Here is a 13,466-nt window from a genome sequence, read left to right as displayed (position 1 = left end):
ACCTGTATTTGTGTTCAGAGTTAAACAAGTATGTCTCCACATTTGTAGTGTAATATCAGACCTGTAAGACAGATTAAAATTTAAAATTAATTTTACCTGATAAAAAAGTAAGTAGATTTATTAATTGTAAATAAATCCAAAAAATAGGATAAAAAAGCTGTTAATATTTGTTGCAAATTTTCATTGGGGTGTCCCAAACAAATGATATTTTAGACATTGTAGCACTAATCTAGTGACCATGATTAAAATTTTTTACTGTTCTCTTCTTTAAATGTTGTGCTCTGTACTTCTAATTGATATCAATCGAGCGGAAATGTTCCATACATTTTAAGAATATCCTAAATTTAACTAGGACGAGTGCTGCAAAGTTTAAAAGATCGTCTTTTTGGGACACCCTGTATTTTATACCTAGATTCCCCAAGACCCAACCAACCGTAGGAACTCATATTCTTTTGCTTCAACCCTAACCAGCTTCCTGTTTCATAAGCTCCCAACACTATTCCCTGAGATTAATTTACAATACATAGAAGACGATCAGGCGCGTACACAGGATTTATCCATGAGGGGGGGGGGGCGAGATTTTGCGCGAAGTACGAAAAAAAATGTTTCACCTCCCCCCCCCTGTTATTTCAAATGCCCACCTGAAGACTACTCCCCTTTGTAAGCCCACTGTAGTCCCGATTCAAGAACTATATATTACTACCTGAAGGTCCCAGTGCCCGTGGAAAAAAAATTTGAAAAAATAAAAAAAAATCATTTTTTAGCTTAAAACACCCCACGGCCACCCATGAGTGTCCGCAAACAATTTCAGCCCATTCGGTCCAGTCGTTTGGCCGGCTATAGGCAATATATATATATATATACGAATGTCTTTTTTTATTATATAGATAATGTATCCCTCTGTGTAGCTATGTATGACCCCCACCCCCTGGCCTTCATGGTGGTTGCGGGAAGACTTGTCATGCAAGACGCATTTAGCCATAATTGTTTATCGAGTAACTGTTTCGTTAGTTTTGTCACTAAATGATCGTTCAGTAAAATCGTTCGGTTAATACAATTGTTTAACCAGTAAGAAAACGATAGTTTTTTTAAAAGTTAGTTCGAAAAAATAGTCAGTTCTTTAAAAAATATCGTTTTTTAAAAAGTTTTTTTAAAAAAATCGTTCGTTCAGTAAAATAACGATAGTTTTTTGCAAAACCTTTTGGAAAATTTTTTTGTTCAGTTAAAAAACTTTCGTTCTTTCAAGGTGACACCATCGTTCACGAAGAATGATATGCGCTACCTCTCTAAGTTGAGTGTAATCATCTTCCATTACACCCAAGGATATTATAGAAGAAGTTGGTTCTTTAGGAAACTCAAATCTATAAAATACAATAACTAGATAGTTTGTCGAGTATTATTTATCTTGAATGTTTGATCTTGATATCTAATATAGACAATCTTTTATTTTTAGGATAAATACGTGATTGCTCAAATAAAGGTGTCCCTGCCGGTGAGGATAACCACAAGATATCGAAGAGGAATAAAATGAATCCGTTAGTTTCTATTAAAATCAATTTTTGAGCGCGAGATTCAGTGCACAAAATTATTTATCCATTATGTTCCTGTACTGTACAATGAGAAGGCAGATTATACATTTTTATTATATAATTTTTGAAATTAGAAGAAATTTTGTAAACTGGACATCTAATTTTTTTTAGATCTTTTTATGCATTTAAAAAAGTCTTTTCATGCTAAATGTTTAGATTTGCCATTTTCAATTTACTCTAAAAAGGCCCCACAATAATTTACCGATTTTGAGTTTCACTAACTTTTCATTTTCACACTGTTATCAACTTATTCACAAACTTTTTTATGGAATCTTCAATCTTCATACATATGTTTATTTGACTAAATGATTTATTCAGTCAGTGTAATCAGATAACAATTGTATTAAGTTTATTTTTTACAGGGATCGATTCTTGAAAATAGAGAAAAATATGTTTTTAACTTGTAAGCTATTATACATTTGATACAAAAAATCTATTTTTGAAAATAAAATCAATTTGGATAATAATTAATAATGCTATGAAAATAATAAAACCAAAAAAGAAGAGCTGGGCACCGAAATTAATCGAAACTTCTTTTATTTTATTTTCTGTCTTTTCAGATAAAATCTAAAAGTTCTTACCCCTCAGGGTTGTGTCGATAGCACACAGTTAGCTCCCTGGATACTTTATATTCAACCTGTAAAACAATTTATCTTATTTTCTAAAGTGGGACTCAAAAACGGGGGACTAAGAAGACGACATTTCAGAAATAATATGTATATTTGATGTTGTTATAAGGTAAATAATTTTACGAGTAGCTCAAAAACCCATTAATCAAGTGGGTCTTTTCAGGCCCGTAGCTAGAAATTTAGAAAGGTGGAGGGGGGGGGGGGTTCAAAAGTAAAAATTGGACAGATAGTTAAGAAGTGGGCGCGACGCAGGCGAAAATTCACATCATACTGTCCAAATATTTAAATTTTTTATATTTGTGCAATAAGTCAAAAAACAAATATTACTTATTTTCGTATTCATGCTCAAAATCATGCAAAAATTATTACTTTTATTATGTATTCATCCGGAATTTCGTGCAAAAAAATATTTACTTCGAATGAATGAGCAATTTTGTGCAAACCTAGTTTCGAATTGATGCGAAAATGATGCAAACTTTTGTGCAAAAACGCGAAACTGTTGCGCAAGAGAATCTATAGAGAATCTAACCAGAAATTATAGTTTGAAATATCAGAGGTCTACGATATCGGATTGCAAAGATATAGGGATTAGAAAATCAGAGGTTGTTTCAAAAAACTCATTGCCTTTTATTTCAAATGGTCACTTTCAGTTAAAAAAGCTAAAATTGTTAATAGAAAAGAGCGCGCGAAGAGTCCTTAAAATCCTAGTTAAATAAAAGTCAAAACTTATTTCCTAACCAAAGTACAATTGGACAAAACAATGATTATTTGAAGTTTAGGAGTTTGTACAAGCTACTTTAACCACAACCTCAACCTCTCAATATAAATAATAAAAGTAAATATGAAAAGTGTAACCTTTGCATGTACACACTCAATAGTTCCACAGTCAACACATGATGTGCTCCTAAAACTTATAAAATCAGACAAAAGTCAAGTATACTTTAGTTTAGTTTATTACTATTGCAAAAATTTGGACTTCTTTATCACTGAAATGAAAATTGCAGCCTCTGAGTTTAAGTGATAAGGTTTAAAAAATGGCCCTCCAAGGGACCGAATTTAATATATTTCAGCTAGGCCGCTAAACTATATTTATGAGTTCAAATCTTGAATCACCTATTTAAAGTTAGAGATTTACGAGGAATTGAATCGGTGAATCAGAATTTAAACTGGTGGTGGGAAGTTCAGCCACCTCTAATTCATTAAATTTGGACTCTGAATTATTTTACGTCTTTTGATCAATTAATAAAATCATATAAGTGTGTGCATTTATTAAATCAACATTCAAAAATGTTTACCAACTGAATTTTGATTAGAAATGTTCACCTTAGGTTATAATCTTTATTCAGAAAAAAAGACTGAATTGCTGCCGATAAAGATACCATTTTAACAAGAATTAAAAATATTGCGAACAGAATTCTAAAATCCTTATCTTTCATAACTCTCATTCTGGGACACCTTAATAAAGTTCTTAATATTTAAATATATATATAATTTAATTGCAACTGTTTTAAGGCTGCAGAGATATTGTCTAAGAAAGACAAGAATAATTATATATGTTCATATTGTAATCATCGTATTCATCTATCTATTATCAAAATTTTCAAATCAAAGCAAACATTTTTTCTTCTAACTTTTCCCCTTACAATGTTAATAATTGTTATAGGAATATTAGTTTTAAGAACCTTGTTCATTTTATGGACAATATATTAGACCAAATTCAAAGCAATTATACATTATTTCAAAACAATATCTAGTAGCTGGAAATACCCCAAATTACTTGATCTATCATATTCAAAATAAGAGACTGGTTAAACTCTCTATTACTCTGAATTGATTTAAATCAGTTTTCTCGTTTAAAGGTTTCAGGTTTGAGTTGTTCTCAGTTAGAGTAATTATGTTGGACAGAAGGAAAAATGCAATCTTCTTAATCTTTTATACTGCACGCACTGCATTTATACTGCAGTTAAGGCTGTGTAAACAAATTTTAAACAATATTACCATTTTCAATAGACGCAATCGGATTTTTTCTATGGGGCCGGCTGGAATTTAAACCTCTTCCAGGTAGGGTTTTCCGCAAAATGGGGAAATCATTACGCTAAAATATCGCATTTTTCACAAAACATAATTAAAATGTTCCATTTCTTGCAAAACAAATTAATGCGAAAAAACGACAAATGTAGCAATTTTTCGCGAAATTGTCACTTATTCGCTTTTTTTCGCAAAAAATTTTTTTTCCCCTGAAAACTTTACTTCCGGATCTATGTAATTTTTTTTCAGTTGTCAACTTCAGACATGTTTATCATGTAGTTGTGAATATATCATCCGCCAAAAAAGGTTTTTATCTTTCTGAGCTGGAATTAGCTTACGGCGAAAAATAATTGCTTTTGATCACTACTAATCTGTTGCGTCTGTAAGACGAAAATTGTTAAACGACTTAGACATGGAGTCCATATAAATTAAGAAAGTTGCAACATACGATTGGGATCGTAAAAAATCATTATAATACCAAACAAAAGCATCGAGTGCAGAGACACCTGGCGGACAAACTAATTGGAGTTTAAGTTCATTTTTCGCGAACACTCCCTTTAAACTTTGAACCAATTTGGAAAGCTTTTAATTGTGAATCAAGCTTTGACAAACATTTTAAATGTCTTGAGAAAAGTAGAAAACTAAATATTGTCAATAATAATATAGCACTTTTTTTATAAAAAATACGAAAAAGAAAAAGAATGAAAATATTGTCTCTATCCTAGGGGTTGAATGAAACAAGTGTCTCAAAGCAAATGACATAATTTTTGATAATGTTTTCTTAAATAACTTAAATTTAGGAAAATATTTATACAAATCCTAACACGAAACTTGACGATAAAATGTCAAGTGGAAACATGTTTTTTTATTAAATATCACAAGAGTTTACTCTTTCAAATCAACAAAAAATACAAGAAAAATTTTAAATGAATGCCCTTTTTTGATCAAATCAAACCATTTCATAATGAGAGAGATTCAGTCTGAAATGTTGATATGATAACAATTTATTAAAACAATAAATTATTATGAAATATTGAAAAATATTTCGTGTTAACGACTTAAATTTCAAGTTTCAGATGAAATTCTAGAGAAAATCTTAAATCTAAATATTATTAATTTCCCTACCAAATTTTAAGTGGATTAAAAGCGTGTATTCGAGTAAGCCTCAAGTATGCGAAGATGACAATGTCCTATTCGCAACGGTACCTTTAAATTAAGAAGGAATTATATATCCATATTTTTTTTTAAATTGTGGTTTCTTAACAAAACGAACTTGCGCATGTCTACTGCAGGAAATCATAAGCAAATATCAGAATTAAACCCTTTTTACGCCAAAAAAACGACAATATCTTCCTTATTATTGATCAGATAAAGGTTTTAATTGGAAACCGCGGTAAATCGAGCATTGCAACCTTTGCAATTACCTAGAAATTACGCTTACAGTCCCTCTAAAAAATCTAAAAAACTTTAAATGCAAGTCATGTAAAATGATGATAATCCTAAGATCTGAAAAGGGAAAAATAATTTCCACGTATTTCTAAGGGAAAAAAATAATTTCTTATGATATATGTTGGACCGAGTTTGCATAAAAAACTCAAACGATTGTTACAAAGTCATGTGTATATTTTTGACTCTTTTAAAATCATAAAAAATCATAATTCATTTTATTGAATAATGATAATTTTTGACTACAGTGGAGAATAAAGTGGGATTATTTTTTTTTAAATCTCAATTTTTTTCTGAAATATTGATGAAAACTTGTTAAACCAACTGGTATTTAAAAATGTTTCATGTTTACCACGCTTCAATTCTACCACAATTCAAATTCACTATTATAGATATAAACAACTTTTCCATTGTTTTGAAAAACAACATATATTATTTAAAGATAAGGATTATTAAGATGTTTACCACCTTTTTATAAACATAACCGACCTCTGATTCCCCCCACAGAGGGACGTTAAGTTACATTACGTCCCTTGGGACAATTAAGTAAAATAACGACGTCTTGGCCGGGTACCGGGTACCCTTGGTAAAGTAAAATATTTTGGACAATATATATTATCCATTTTTTAAATTTTTTTCTCACAAATTAAAATTCCTTTTCATAGAACACGAATATACATTTATTTTGAAAAATGTTCAAGAAAGGATAATTATTTATTGCATTCAGGGGCGGACTAGAGGGGAGGCCTGGGCTCCTGGAATGGGGGCTAGCATTTACATTGATATTATCAGAACTGAACTGACTTATAAATATATTATACGCTTTTAACAAAAGCAATACAAAATAAACCACATGCAATTCTAGTTATATCTTGAATACATATTCGATTATAGATTACTTTTTTATAGTACTTATTATGAATTTGAATACGCCATCTTCTATATTATTGGAAACCCAAAACTATTAAAGTAGAAATCTACATTCTCTTTTAAATGTAAAGCAGCCCAGTGATCTCCTGGATGTTCACTTTGTATTGATTATGAGTGCACCCTTTCTCCGTTTCGAGTGCATAGCATGGAAAGCTATTTATTTCAGAAATTTTATTTGATGGAACACAATCTATAAATCCAGGATAATCTTATCTTCAATAAAAAACAATGAACTATCATACGAACCAAACACTAAAACCATGAAATTTTTATCTAAAGCTTTCTTTGATTTAACATTTACAGTTATGCTTCTTCCTTGACTCTTAATTGTATATAATCAGTTATCCTTGGTAGGGGAACAATTAAATGGGAGGATGAAATAGCCTTTCTTGAATTCTCCAATTTACACTGTCCATCTCAAAAGCTGATGTTCCAGAGTGTTCAAGAAAACTGAAATTTAATACTTTTTTATCAACTCCCTCAACTTAAATCAAAGATAAGGTGGAGATGATTCTGACACTCCATTACACTTTTGTATGCCGAGTCCATTAGCGCCTGATCCAATCAGGGTTCAGTCATGTGTTTGGTGTCTATTCTGAACCAATAGAAACTGCATGGCGGTAACATCTATCTCATCATCCAATTAGCTATAGATGTAAATCCTTATTGCGGTGCTATACACTTAATGGAAATATTTACTTCTCCTGAAACTATAGTTATTAACATTTAAAGCAGCTTCTTTCATACCCACAGTTTCAAATTTGAATGGGTTTTTTAAGCAATCTCCATTGTAAGCTTCATGCTCCACAAAAGCTAAGTAGACGGTTACCAAAGAATAAATTAGGCTACTTGAGCTCAACTGCTCCTGCAGGAACAGCTAACGTCTTCAAAACATTTTGAGTGTACTTAATTTTTAAAGAACCAGCCTCTTTCTGTAGTTTTTAATGATTTTTTATCACATGTGGAAAGACTTCCAATAACTTTACTTTCAAGTGTATATCCTCCAACACAATTTTATATTCATTTTGATCAGGATCATCTTTCCAGATTAGGAAATCATTACTTGACTTTCTTATTGTGAATGATAATTTTTATTAGCAGGAAGATATTTCTCTACAGTCATTATCATTGTGTAGTGGAATATTGAAATAAAAAAAAATTAATTTCAATCAGACTTTTCCTTTTTTGACAAAATGGTTCATTTGTATCTGACAGATTAGGCGTGTTCATATTATCCGCCTTATCCTTGATAAAATCTCGCTCAGACATGAATTAGCATTCCAGCTTGACTGGCTGAAGCTCCTGAAAGAGTTTGCAGATATGTTGCATAAGGATATGAATTACAAGCAATATATCCAATCTCACAATCATTTACTTTTGCTGTAACAGATGAGCAAAGTGATTGGTAAAAACCAAAGAATTTGCTAATTATAAATTTATCCGACTATTGTGTACGCCAGTACAGCTGTATTTTGATGTCATGTTATTTTGGTTGTTTGAGAGTTTAACGATCGACATTAAAACCTTAGTAATTTAACACAATTGTGAATCTTTTGTGCTAAAAAATAACTAAAATTAACGATATTTATTTGTATTTTAAAATTTATTTAATCATTTGTTGGATATGAGGATCGTCTGGTGAATTATAGCTAAATTTGTGATAAAGTTACGCATCTCTTTTGTATTAAAAATAGCCAATAATTGTTGGTGAAAATTTTCAGATGTCGTCAAATATTTTTCCTGAGGTTCTATGGAATGGAATTTTAGGCGATGAAGAAGAGAGGGGACCAGAAATTTCAAATATTATAAACGGTAAGAAATTTTTTGTAAATGTCGTCTTCTGTTTAATCTTAGGCAAAGAAATGATATCGCATATATTAATGTATTAATCTTACTTTTTAATTAATTTATGGGAATTTTGTTTCAACGTATTCACCATTAAAGAAAAAATATCACAGACAGTTTCGTTAAAAAATGCGAACATGGCCGGAGATTGTCTAAATTTCGTCTTCAAATTTCGGAGTATTATTATGTATACAAGTTCAATGAACAATTCTGATAAATTCAGGTTCGTCGGTGCCACTGCCAAACAAAGTATTTATGATACCCAACTGCCAAGCCAACCAAGAATAGGAGAGTCTGCGTTTACAATGCCAGCAGATCCAAAAAGAAAAAAGTTTGGACGAAGGCTCTTTAATTGGATCATAGGAATTCCTTACAGAGAAATATCCCGATTTTGTAAAAACTATTACATTATTAAATAAATATTATAAAGTTATATTTTTCAATAATTCATTTAAATCAGGTAGAGAGAGAATTGAATCTTGAATGAAAAAGTAATGAAATAATTGATTACTGTTGAAAAGTAAAAGGTTTAATGCATACAAGATACGTGACATTAATTTTCTTCTTATAAACACTTAATTTACTTAATTCAAACCAAAAGTAAATGTTCTAAGGGACTGATGTAATTTCAAGTTACCAACCCATTAAAGGTCTTATCAACAACAGTACCATTTAAACATTTATCTGGGTAACAGTGAGGAAGATATCGTCGTTATTTCAACTTAAAAAGTGATGAATTCTGTAAATTATGTTCATTGCCTTTCCACTAGTCACTTTTATGGACTATGGACAAATTAAATATTTCAAGGTAGAAAAACTAAAGTTGTTTCCTTGTTTGTTTTTAAATAACTATTTAATTCCTTACAATTACAAAAGACGACATTATGAAACGTCAGCATTTCTGGAGAAGACGACCTTTGTTATGATCTTTCAGTACCCCAGAAAATGCGTCAAATTTGCGTAGATTTTCTGATGCGCTATCTTTAATTAGCAAAGTGTTTGGTAAAAACTATTGATTCTGGTTGTGGAGATAATGAACTAACTGGTTTCCATCATTTTCTTTAACTTTAACACCAACTCCACTGAGTAATAGCAGTGCAGATATCTGTACATTTTTCAGGATCAGCTGATAAATAAAATTCAACAGGTCCATCTCCAAGAGATAGATTGAGGACAAATTTATGTCTTGTAACTCCTTTTACCATTACATTTATCAATAAATGGTGACCAATAGTCCAGCTTTAAAGTTGTCATTTCAACAACATTCTTTGAATAACCTCCAATAAAAAATCCACTATCCATAATGATTATTTTGTTAGGTAAATTTAAAATAAAATATGCTTAGGTGTATTTTTTATTGACTGTATTCACAAATATTAGTTGCATTTTGGGTTGTTAATCGTTTTTGGAAACGCATAATTTTGCTTTTCTATAATATTTGAGTGTAAAATCAGAACTCGATGAATACGAGGTTGCAAAGTCGTGCCAGGTTACCAACAACATTTTATACATTTTACTTATGTCTACTTTACAGTGTTGTATCTTTAAGATTTTTTAAGATGTCGTCTTTCTAGACATCAGATTGAAAAGAAATTCTAAAACCTAGGGGTTTTGTTGTTATGAAACCACTCCTTGTGGATTGTCACATTGTGGATCTTGTTCATTTAAAAAAATACATCAAACATGCAGAACAAATATTCTTAGATTTGTTGGCATAGGCAGTACTGGCATTTTAGTCTATAGTTACTTAATCAATTACTCTATAAACAAAGAGAATAAATAAGTATAGAGTGGAATTAACTCGAAAAAAGTTTAAAAGTTTTATTGTACTGGTTCCATACTGCAGGTGTATTTCTCACATTTGTGCTATATAACCAATTGGCCACTGGAACATCTTTTTTATAGAAAAAAAATTTATTGAAAATTATTTAATTTCTCTAAATAAATTTTCTGACAACCTGTCAGGCATTCCCGAGCTCGTATCAGCATAAACTTTTTAAAAATAAGATAAAATAACGGATATGTCCAGGGATCATACTGTGTTATTGCGATGTAAAATAAGATAAAATAACGGATATGTCCAGGGATCATAATGTGTTATTGCGATGTAAAATAAGATAAAATAACGGATATGTCCAGGGATCATAATGTGTTATTGCGATGTAAAATAAGATAAAATAACGGATATGTCCAGGGATCATAATGTGTTATTGCGATGTAAAACTTCGTATAATTTGTGAACATGAATTGCACACACACCACTTAGAACTCCTTTTCAGACTCAAAGGGACTGAACAAACTATTTCCCAATATGTACTGAAGCTGTGCAAGGGCCGCTGATCAATTGAACGTTTTAAATTTTTTTTTTGGCGCTGCATCTTGAATTAATGATTTTATTCAGGAAACTATATGATTTTTCATAACGAAAAAGGGGGAATAAAAGTTAAAATTGGTCTTAAAAACATTAAAATACAAAAATTTGGCGAACAAAATTGTCAATTGTAAACTGTACTACAAACTGTACTGCAAACTGTATACTGTAAATTGTAAACTGTATACGGGTAAACTGTACTGCAAACGGTATACTGTAAATTGTAAACTGTACTGGTAAACTGTACTGCAAACTGTATTGTAAATTGTAAACTGTTCTAGTAAACTGTAATAATAAAGTGTAATCTGTAAACTATAAACTGTAAACGATACTGTAAACTATAAACCGTAAAAAAAGTGAAAAAAGGAAAAATATATTGTCGGTCGTTCTTTTTTAAAGAGGTCTCCATTTAAGGAGGGTCATGCCCGATTCTTAACTATACCCTAGAAACCTTTTCTGTTCAATAATGTGGAAGGAAACGCCGTTTTTCTAACTTTCTAACTTTCCAGCAGTAAAATGTGAAATTCACTGTTGTAGAGAAACCAGAATTTAAGAAAAAGATATACTTCTGTGTGTTCAGATATGCCACTTTATGATTGAAGGGTCACTTGAAAGTATGAAGACTGAGGTTTTTAATCGTTTTTAAAAGATCGAAATACGATCGTTTTTCGGTTTTTTTTTCTGAAAACATTTCGCTAATGAATTTAACCCATTAGTGACGAGAAGGTCAATTTTGACCGGGCGAGGGGTTTTTTTAAGTGACTTTATTCTTAAATTAAATGTTGTCCTGTCTTTTCCTGCGCTTTCCTAAGGATTCCCTGTTTTCAAAACAAATTTTATATTTGACGTAAATTCAAAATTGCGGTTAGTCTCGTCACTAATGGGTCAAGTTTTATGACCATACATTTTAATTTCTTTTCAAGTAAGATAAGTTTATGAATGTTGTCTTAAATCCTAATTTTTTTAATCGAGAGAAATAACCTCAAATGTTTTCTGACCCAAGGGATTTATGCATGATCTAAGGATTTTCCCACAAAAAAATTATTTCATCTTTAAAAGTTCGTTAACGATCGTTAATGAAAAGTCGTCGTTAACGGTTTACTTATTTGACGATTTAAATCGATTTTCATTTTTTAGAGTTTGGATGAAAAACTAATTGTCCGAGTACACTCCTGAGCCTTCTTCAACCAAATTTTTTCGATTAAAATTAATCGACTGTGTTCTAAAAGAAAGAACGAGAGAAGCGATTTGAATCAATAGGCTTTAACAAACATAGGATACTCCAGACCAATCCAGGGGAAATTAGTTCCAAAACTAAACTACCTTGGCCTATTTTGGAACTAATGTCCCCTGCAATCTGAACAAATTATTCATTTTCGAATATTGGTTAAAAGAACCTATATTTCAAGGGTAGTATTCTTCCGTCTGGTTTTGTGTAAAAGATTTGACAAAATTAGTAAAAAGGTTGTTATCAGAAACATTTCTTTTTCCCAACAGTTCTATGGGATTTTCTTAAAAAAATTTTTTTTCAACTTTTAAAGTTTGCGGAGTATTTTTGAATACTTAATGTAAGCCGTGTGACATGGAGAAATGAGTATTCATTTAGATGTCACCAATTCTTCTCAAACAATTTAAAATCCAAGAGAATACAACTAGAAACATGGTCGGAAATAAAAAAGTGAGAAAATTAAAAGATTGGTTTTACAACAAACATGAAAACAACTTTTTTCGTTGAGGATTTTTAAGAAGTCTTCCCAGGTCTGGAATTATAAATAGGAGAGGTTAAGGTTTCTTTAAATTTTATCTTTTTAGCATATTCGAATAAATTACATCTAATCTATCCGTTCAAATAATTTTATTGCAGAGCACCAGAGACGAAACTTTAGACAGTAAACACACAATACCGAAACCGGGGACAAAAAACCGGATTAAATATTAGGATTAAGCAGTTAAATACCTGCAATTTGTTAGAAGTATTTCCTAACCTCACTTATAGCTATGTTTTTGTGGTAAATAAACTTACGTTACAAGTTACAACCACTTAAAGCAAACCCGGTTTCGTTCATCAATCCTTTTTTAAGTTTGATACTAAGGTGGGCATGTCTAAATTTTACATTTAAAACATATTACATGCATTAGAATAATTGCAGTTGCTGCATATACTTTTATATACTTTTATATACTTTTATATACTTTTATGTGCTTTAATATACTTTTATATACTTTTATATACTTTTATATAGATACAATGAAGTTACAGAATAAATTTGTTTATTTTTTTACTGATTATATAGAATAGATACATAACTAGCTTGGGAACCCAGCCTTGCCCTGAAACTAATCTTTCCCTTTTAAGAATTCGATACAATTTTAAACCTAGATATAAGAACATTCTGATGGTTCTAGTTCCCTTATCAACATTTTCCGAGCAGCAAATTGGTTCAAAGGTTGATGCGAGGGGAGGAGGGCGAGGTATTGATGCGAAGGGAGGAGGGCGAGGTGTTGATGCGAGGGGAGAAGGGCGAGGTGTTGAAGCGAAGGGAGGAGGGCGAGGTGTTGATGCTAGAGGAGGAGGGCGAGGTGTTGATGCGAGGGGAGGAGGGCGAGATGTTGATGCGAGGGGAGGTG

The 13,466-nt window shown here is 31.2% G+C and overlaps 2 long non-coding RNA genes across 2 annotated transcripts; both read right to left on the bottom strand.

Annotated features, from left to right (window-relative positions):
• LOC111704247 (uncharacterized) lies at positions 1 to 1,351 on the bottom strand. Its single transcript, XR_002765784.1, has 3 exons — positions 1,283 to 1,351; positions 409 to 503; positions 1 to 61 (listed from the first exon to the last, which is right to left on the bottom strand). It is a non-coding gene; the product is annotated as an uncharacterized LOC111704247 (long non-coding RNA).
• Positions 1,352 to 2,170: 819 nt separating this feature from the next.
• Positions 2,171 to 3,662, bottom strand: LOC111704246 (uncharacterized). The gene is made up of 3 exons (XR_002765783.1): positions 3,542 to 3,662; positions 3,074 to 3,122; positions 2,171 to 2,226 (listed from the first exon to the last, which is right to left on the bottom strand). It is a non-coding gene; the product is annotated as an uncharacterized LOC111704246 (long non-coding RNA).
• Between the last annotated feature and the right edge of the window lie 9,804 nt (positions 3,663 to 13,466).

The sequence above is a fragment of the Eurytemora carolleeae genome, unplaced genomic scaffold, assembly GCF_000591075.1.
Source record: "Eurytemora carolleeae unplaced genomic scaffold, Eaff_2.0 scaffold399, whole genome shotgun sequence".
NCBI lineage: Eukaryota > Metazoa > Arthropoda > Copepoda > Calanoida > Temoridae > Eurytemora > Eurytemora carolleeae.
Note: the sequence above shows the minus strand (reverse complement) of the source record. Positions and strands in the feature narration are given on the sequence as shown.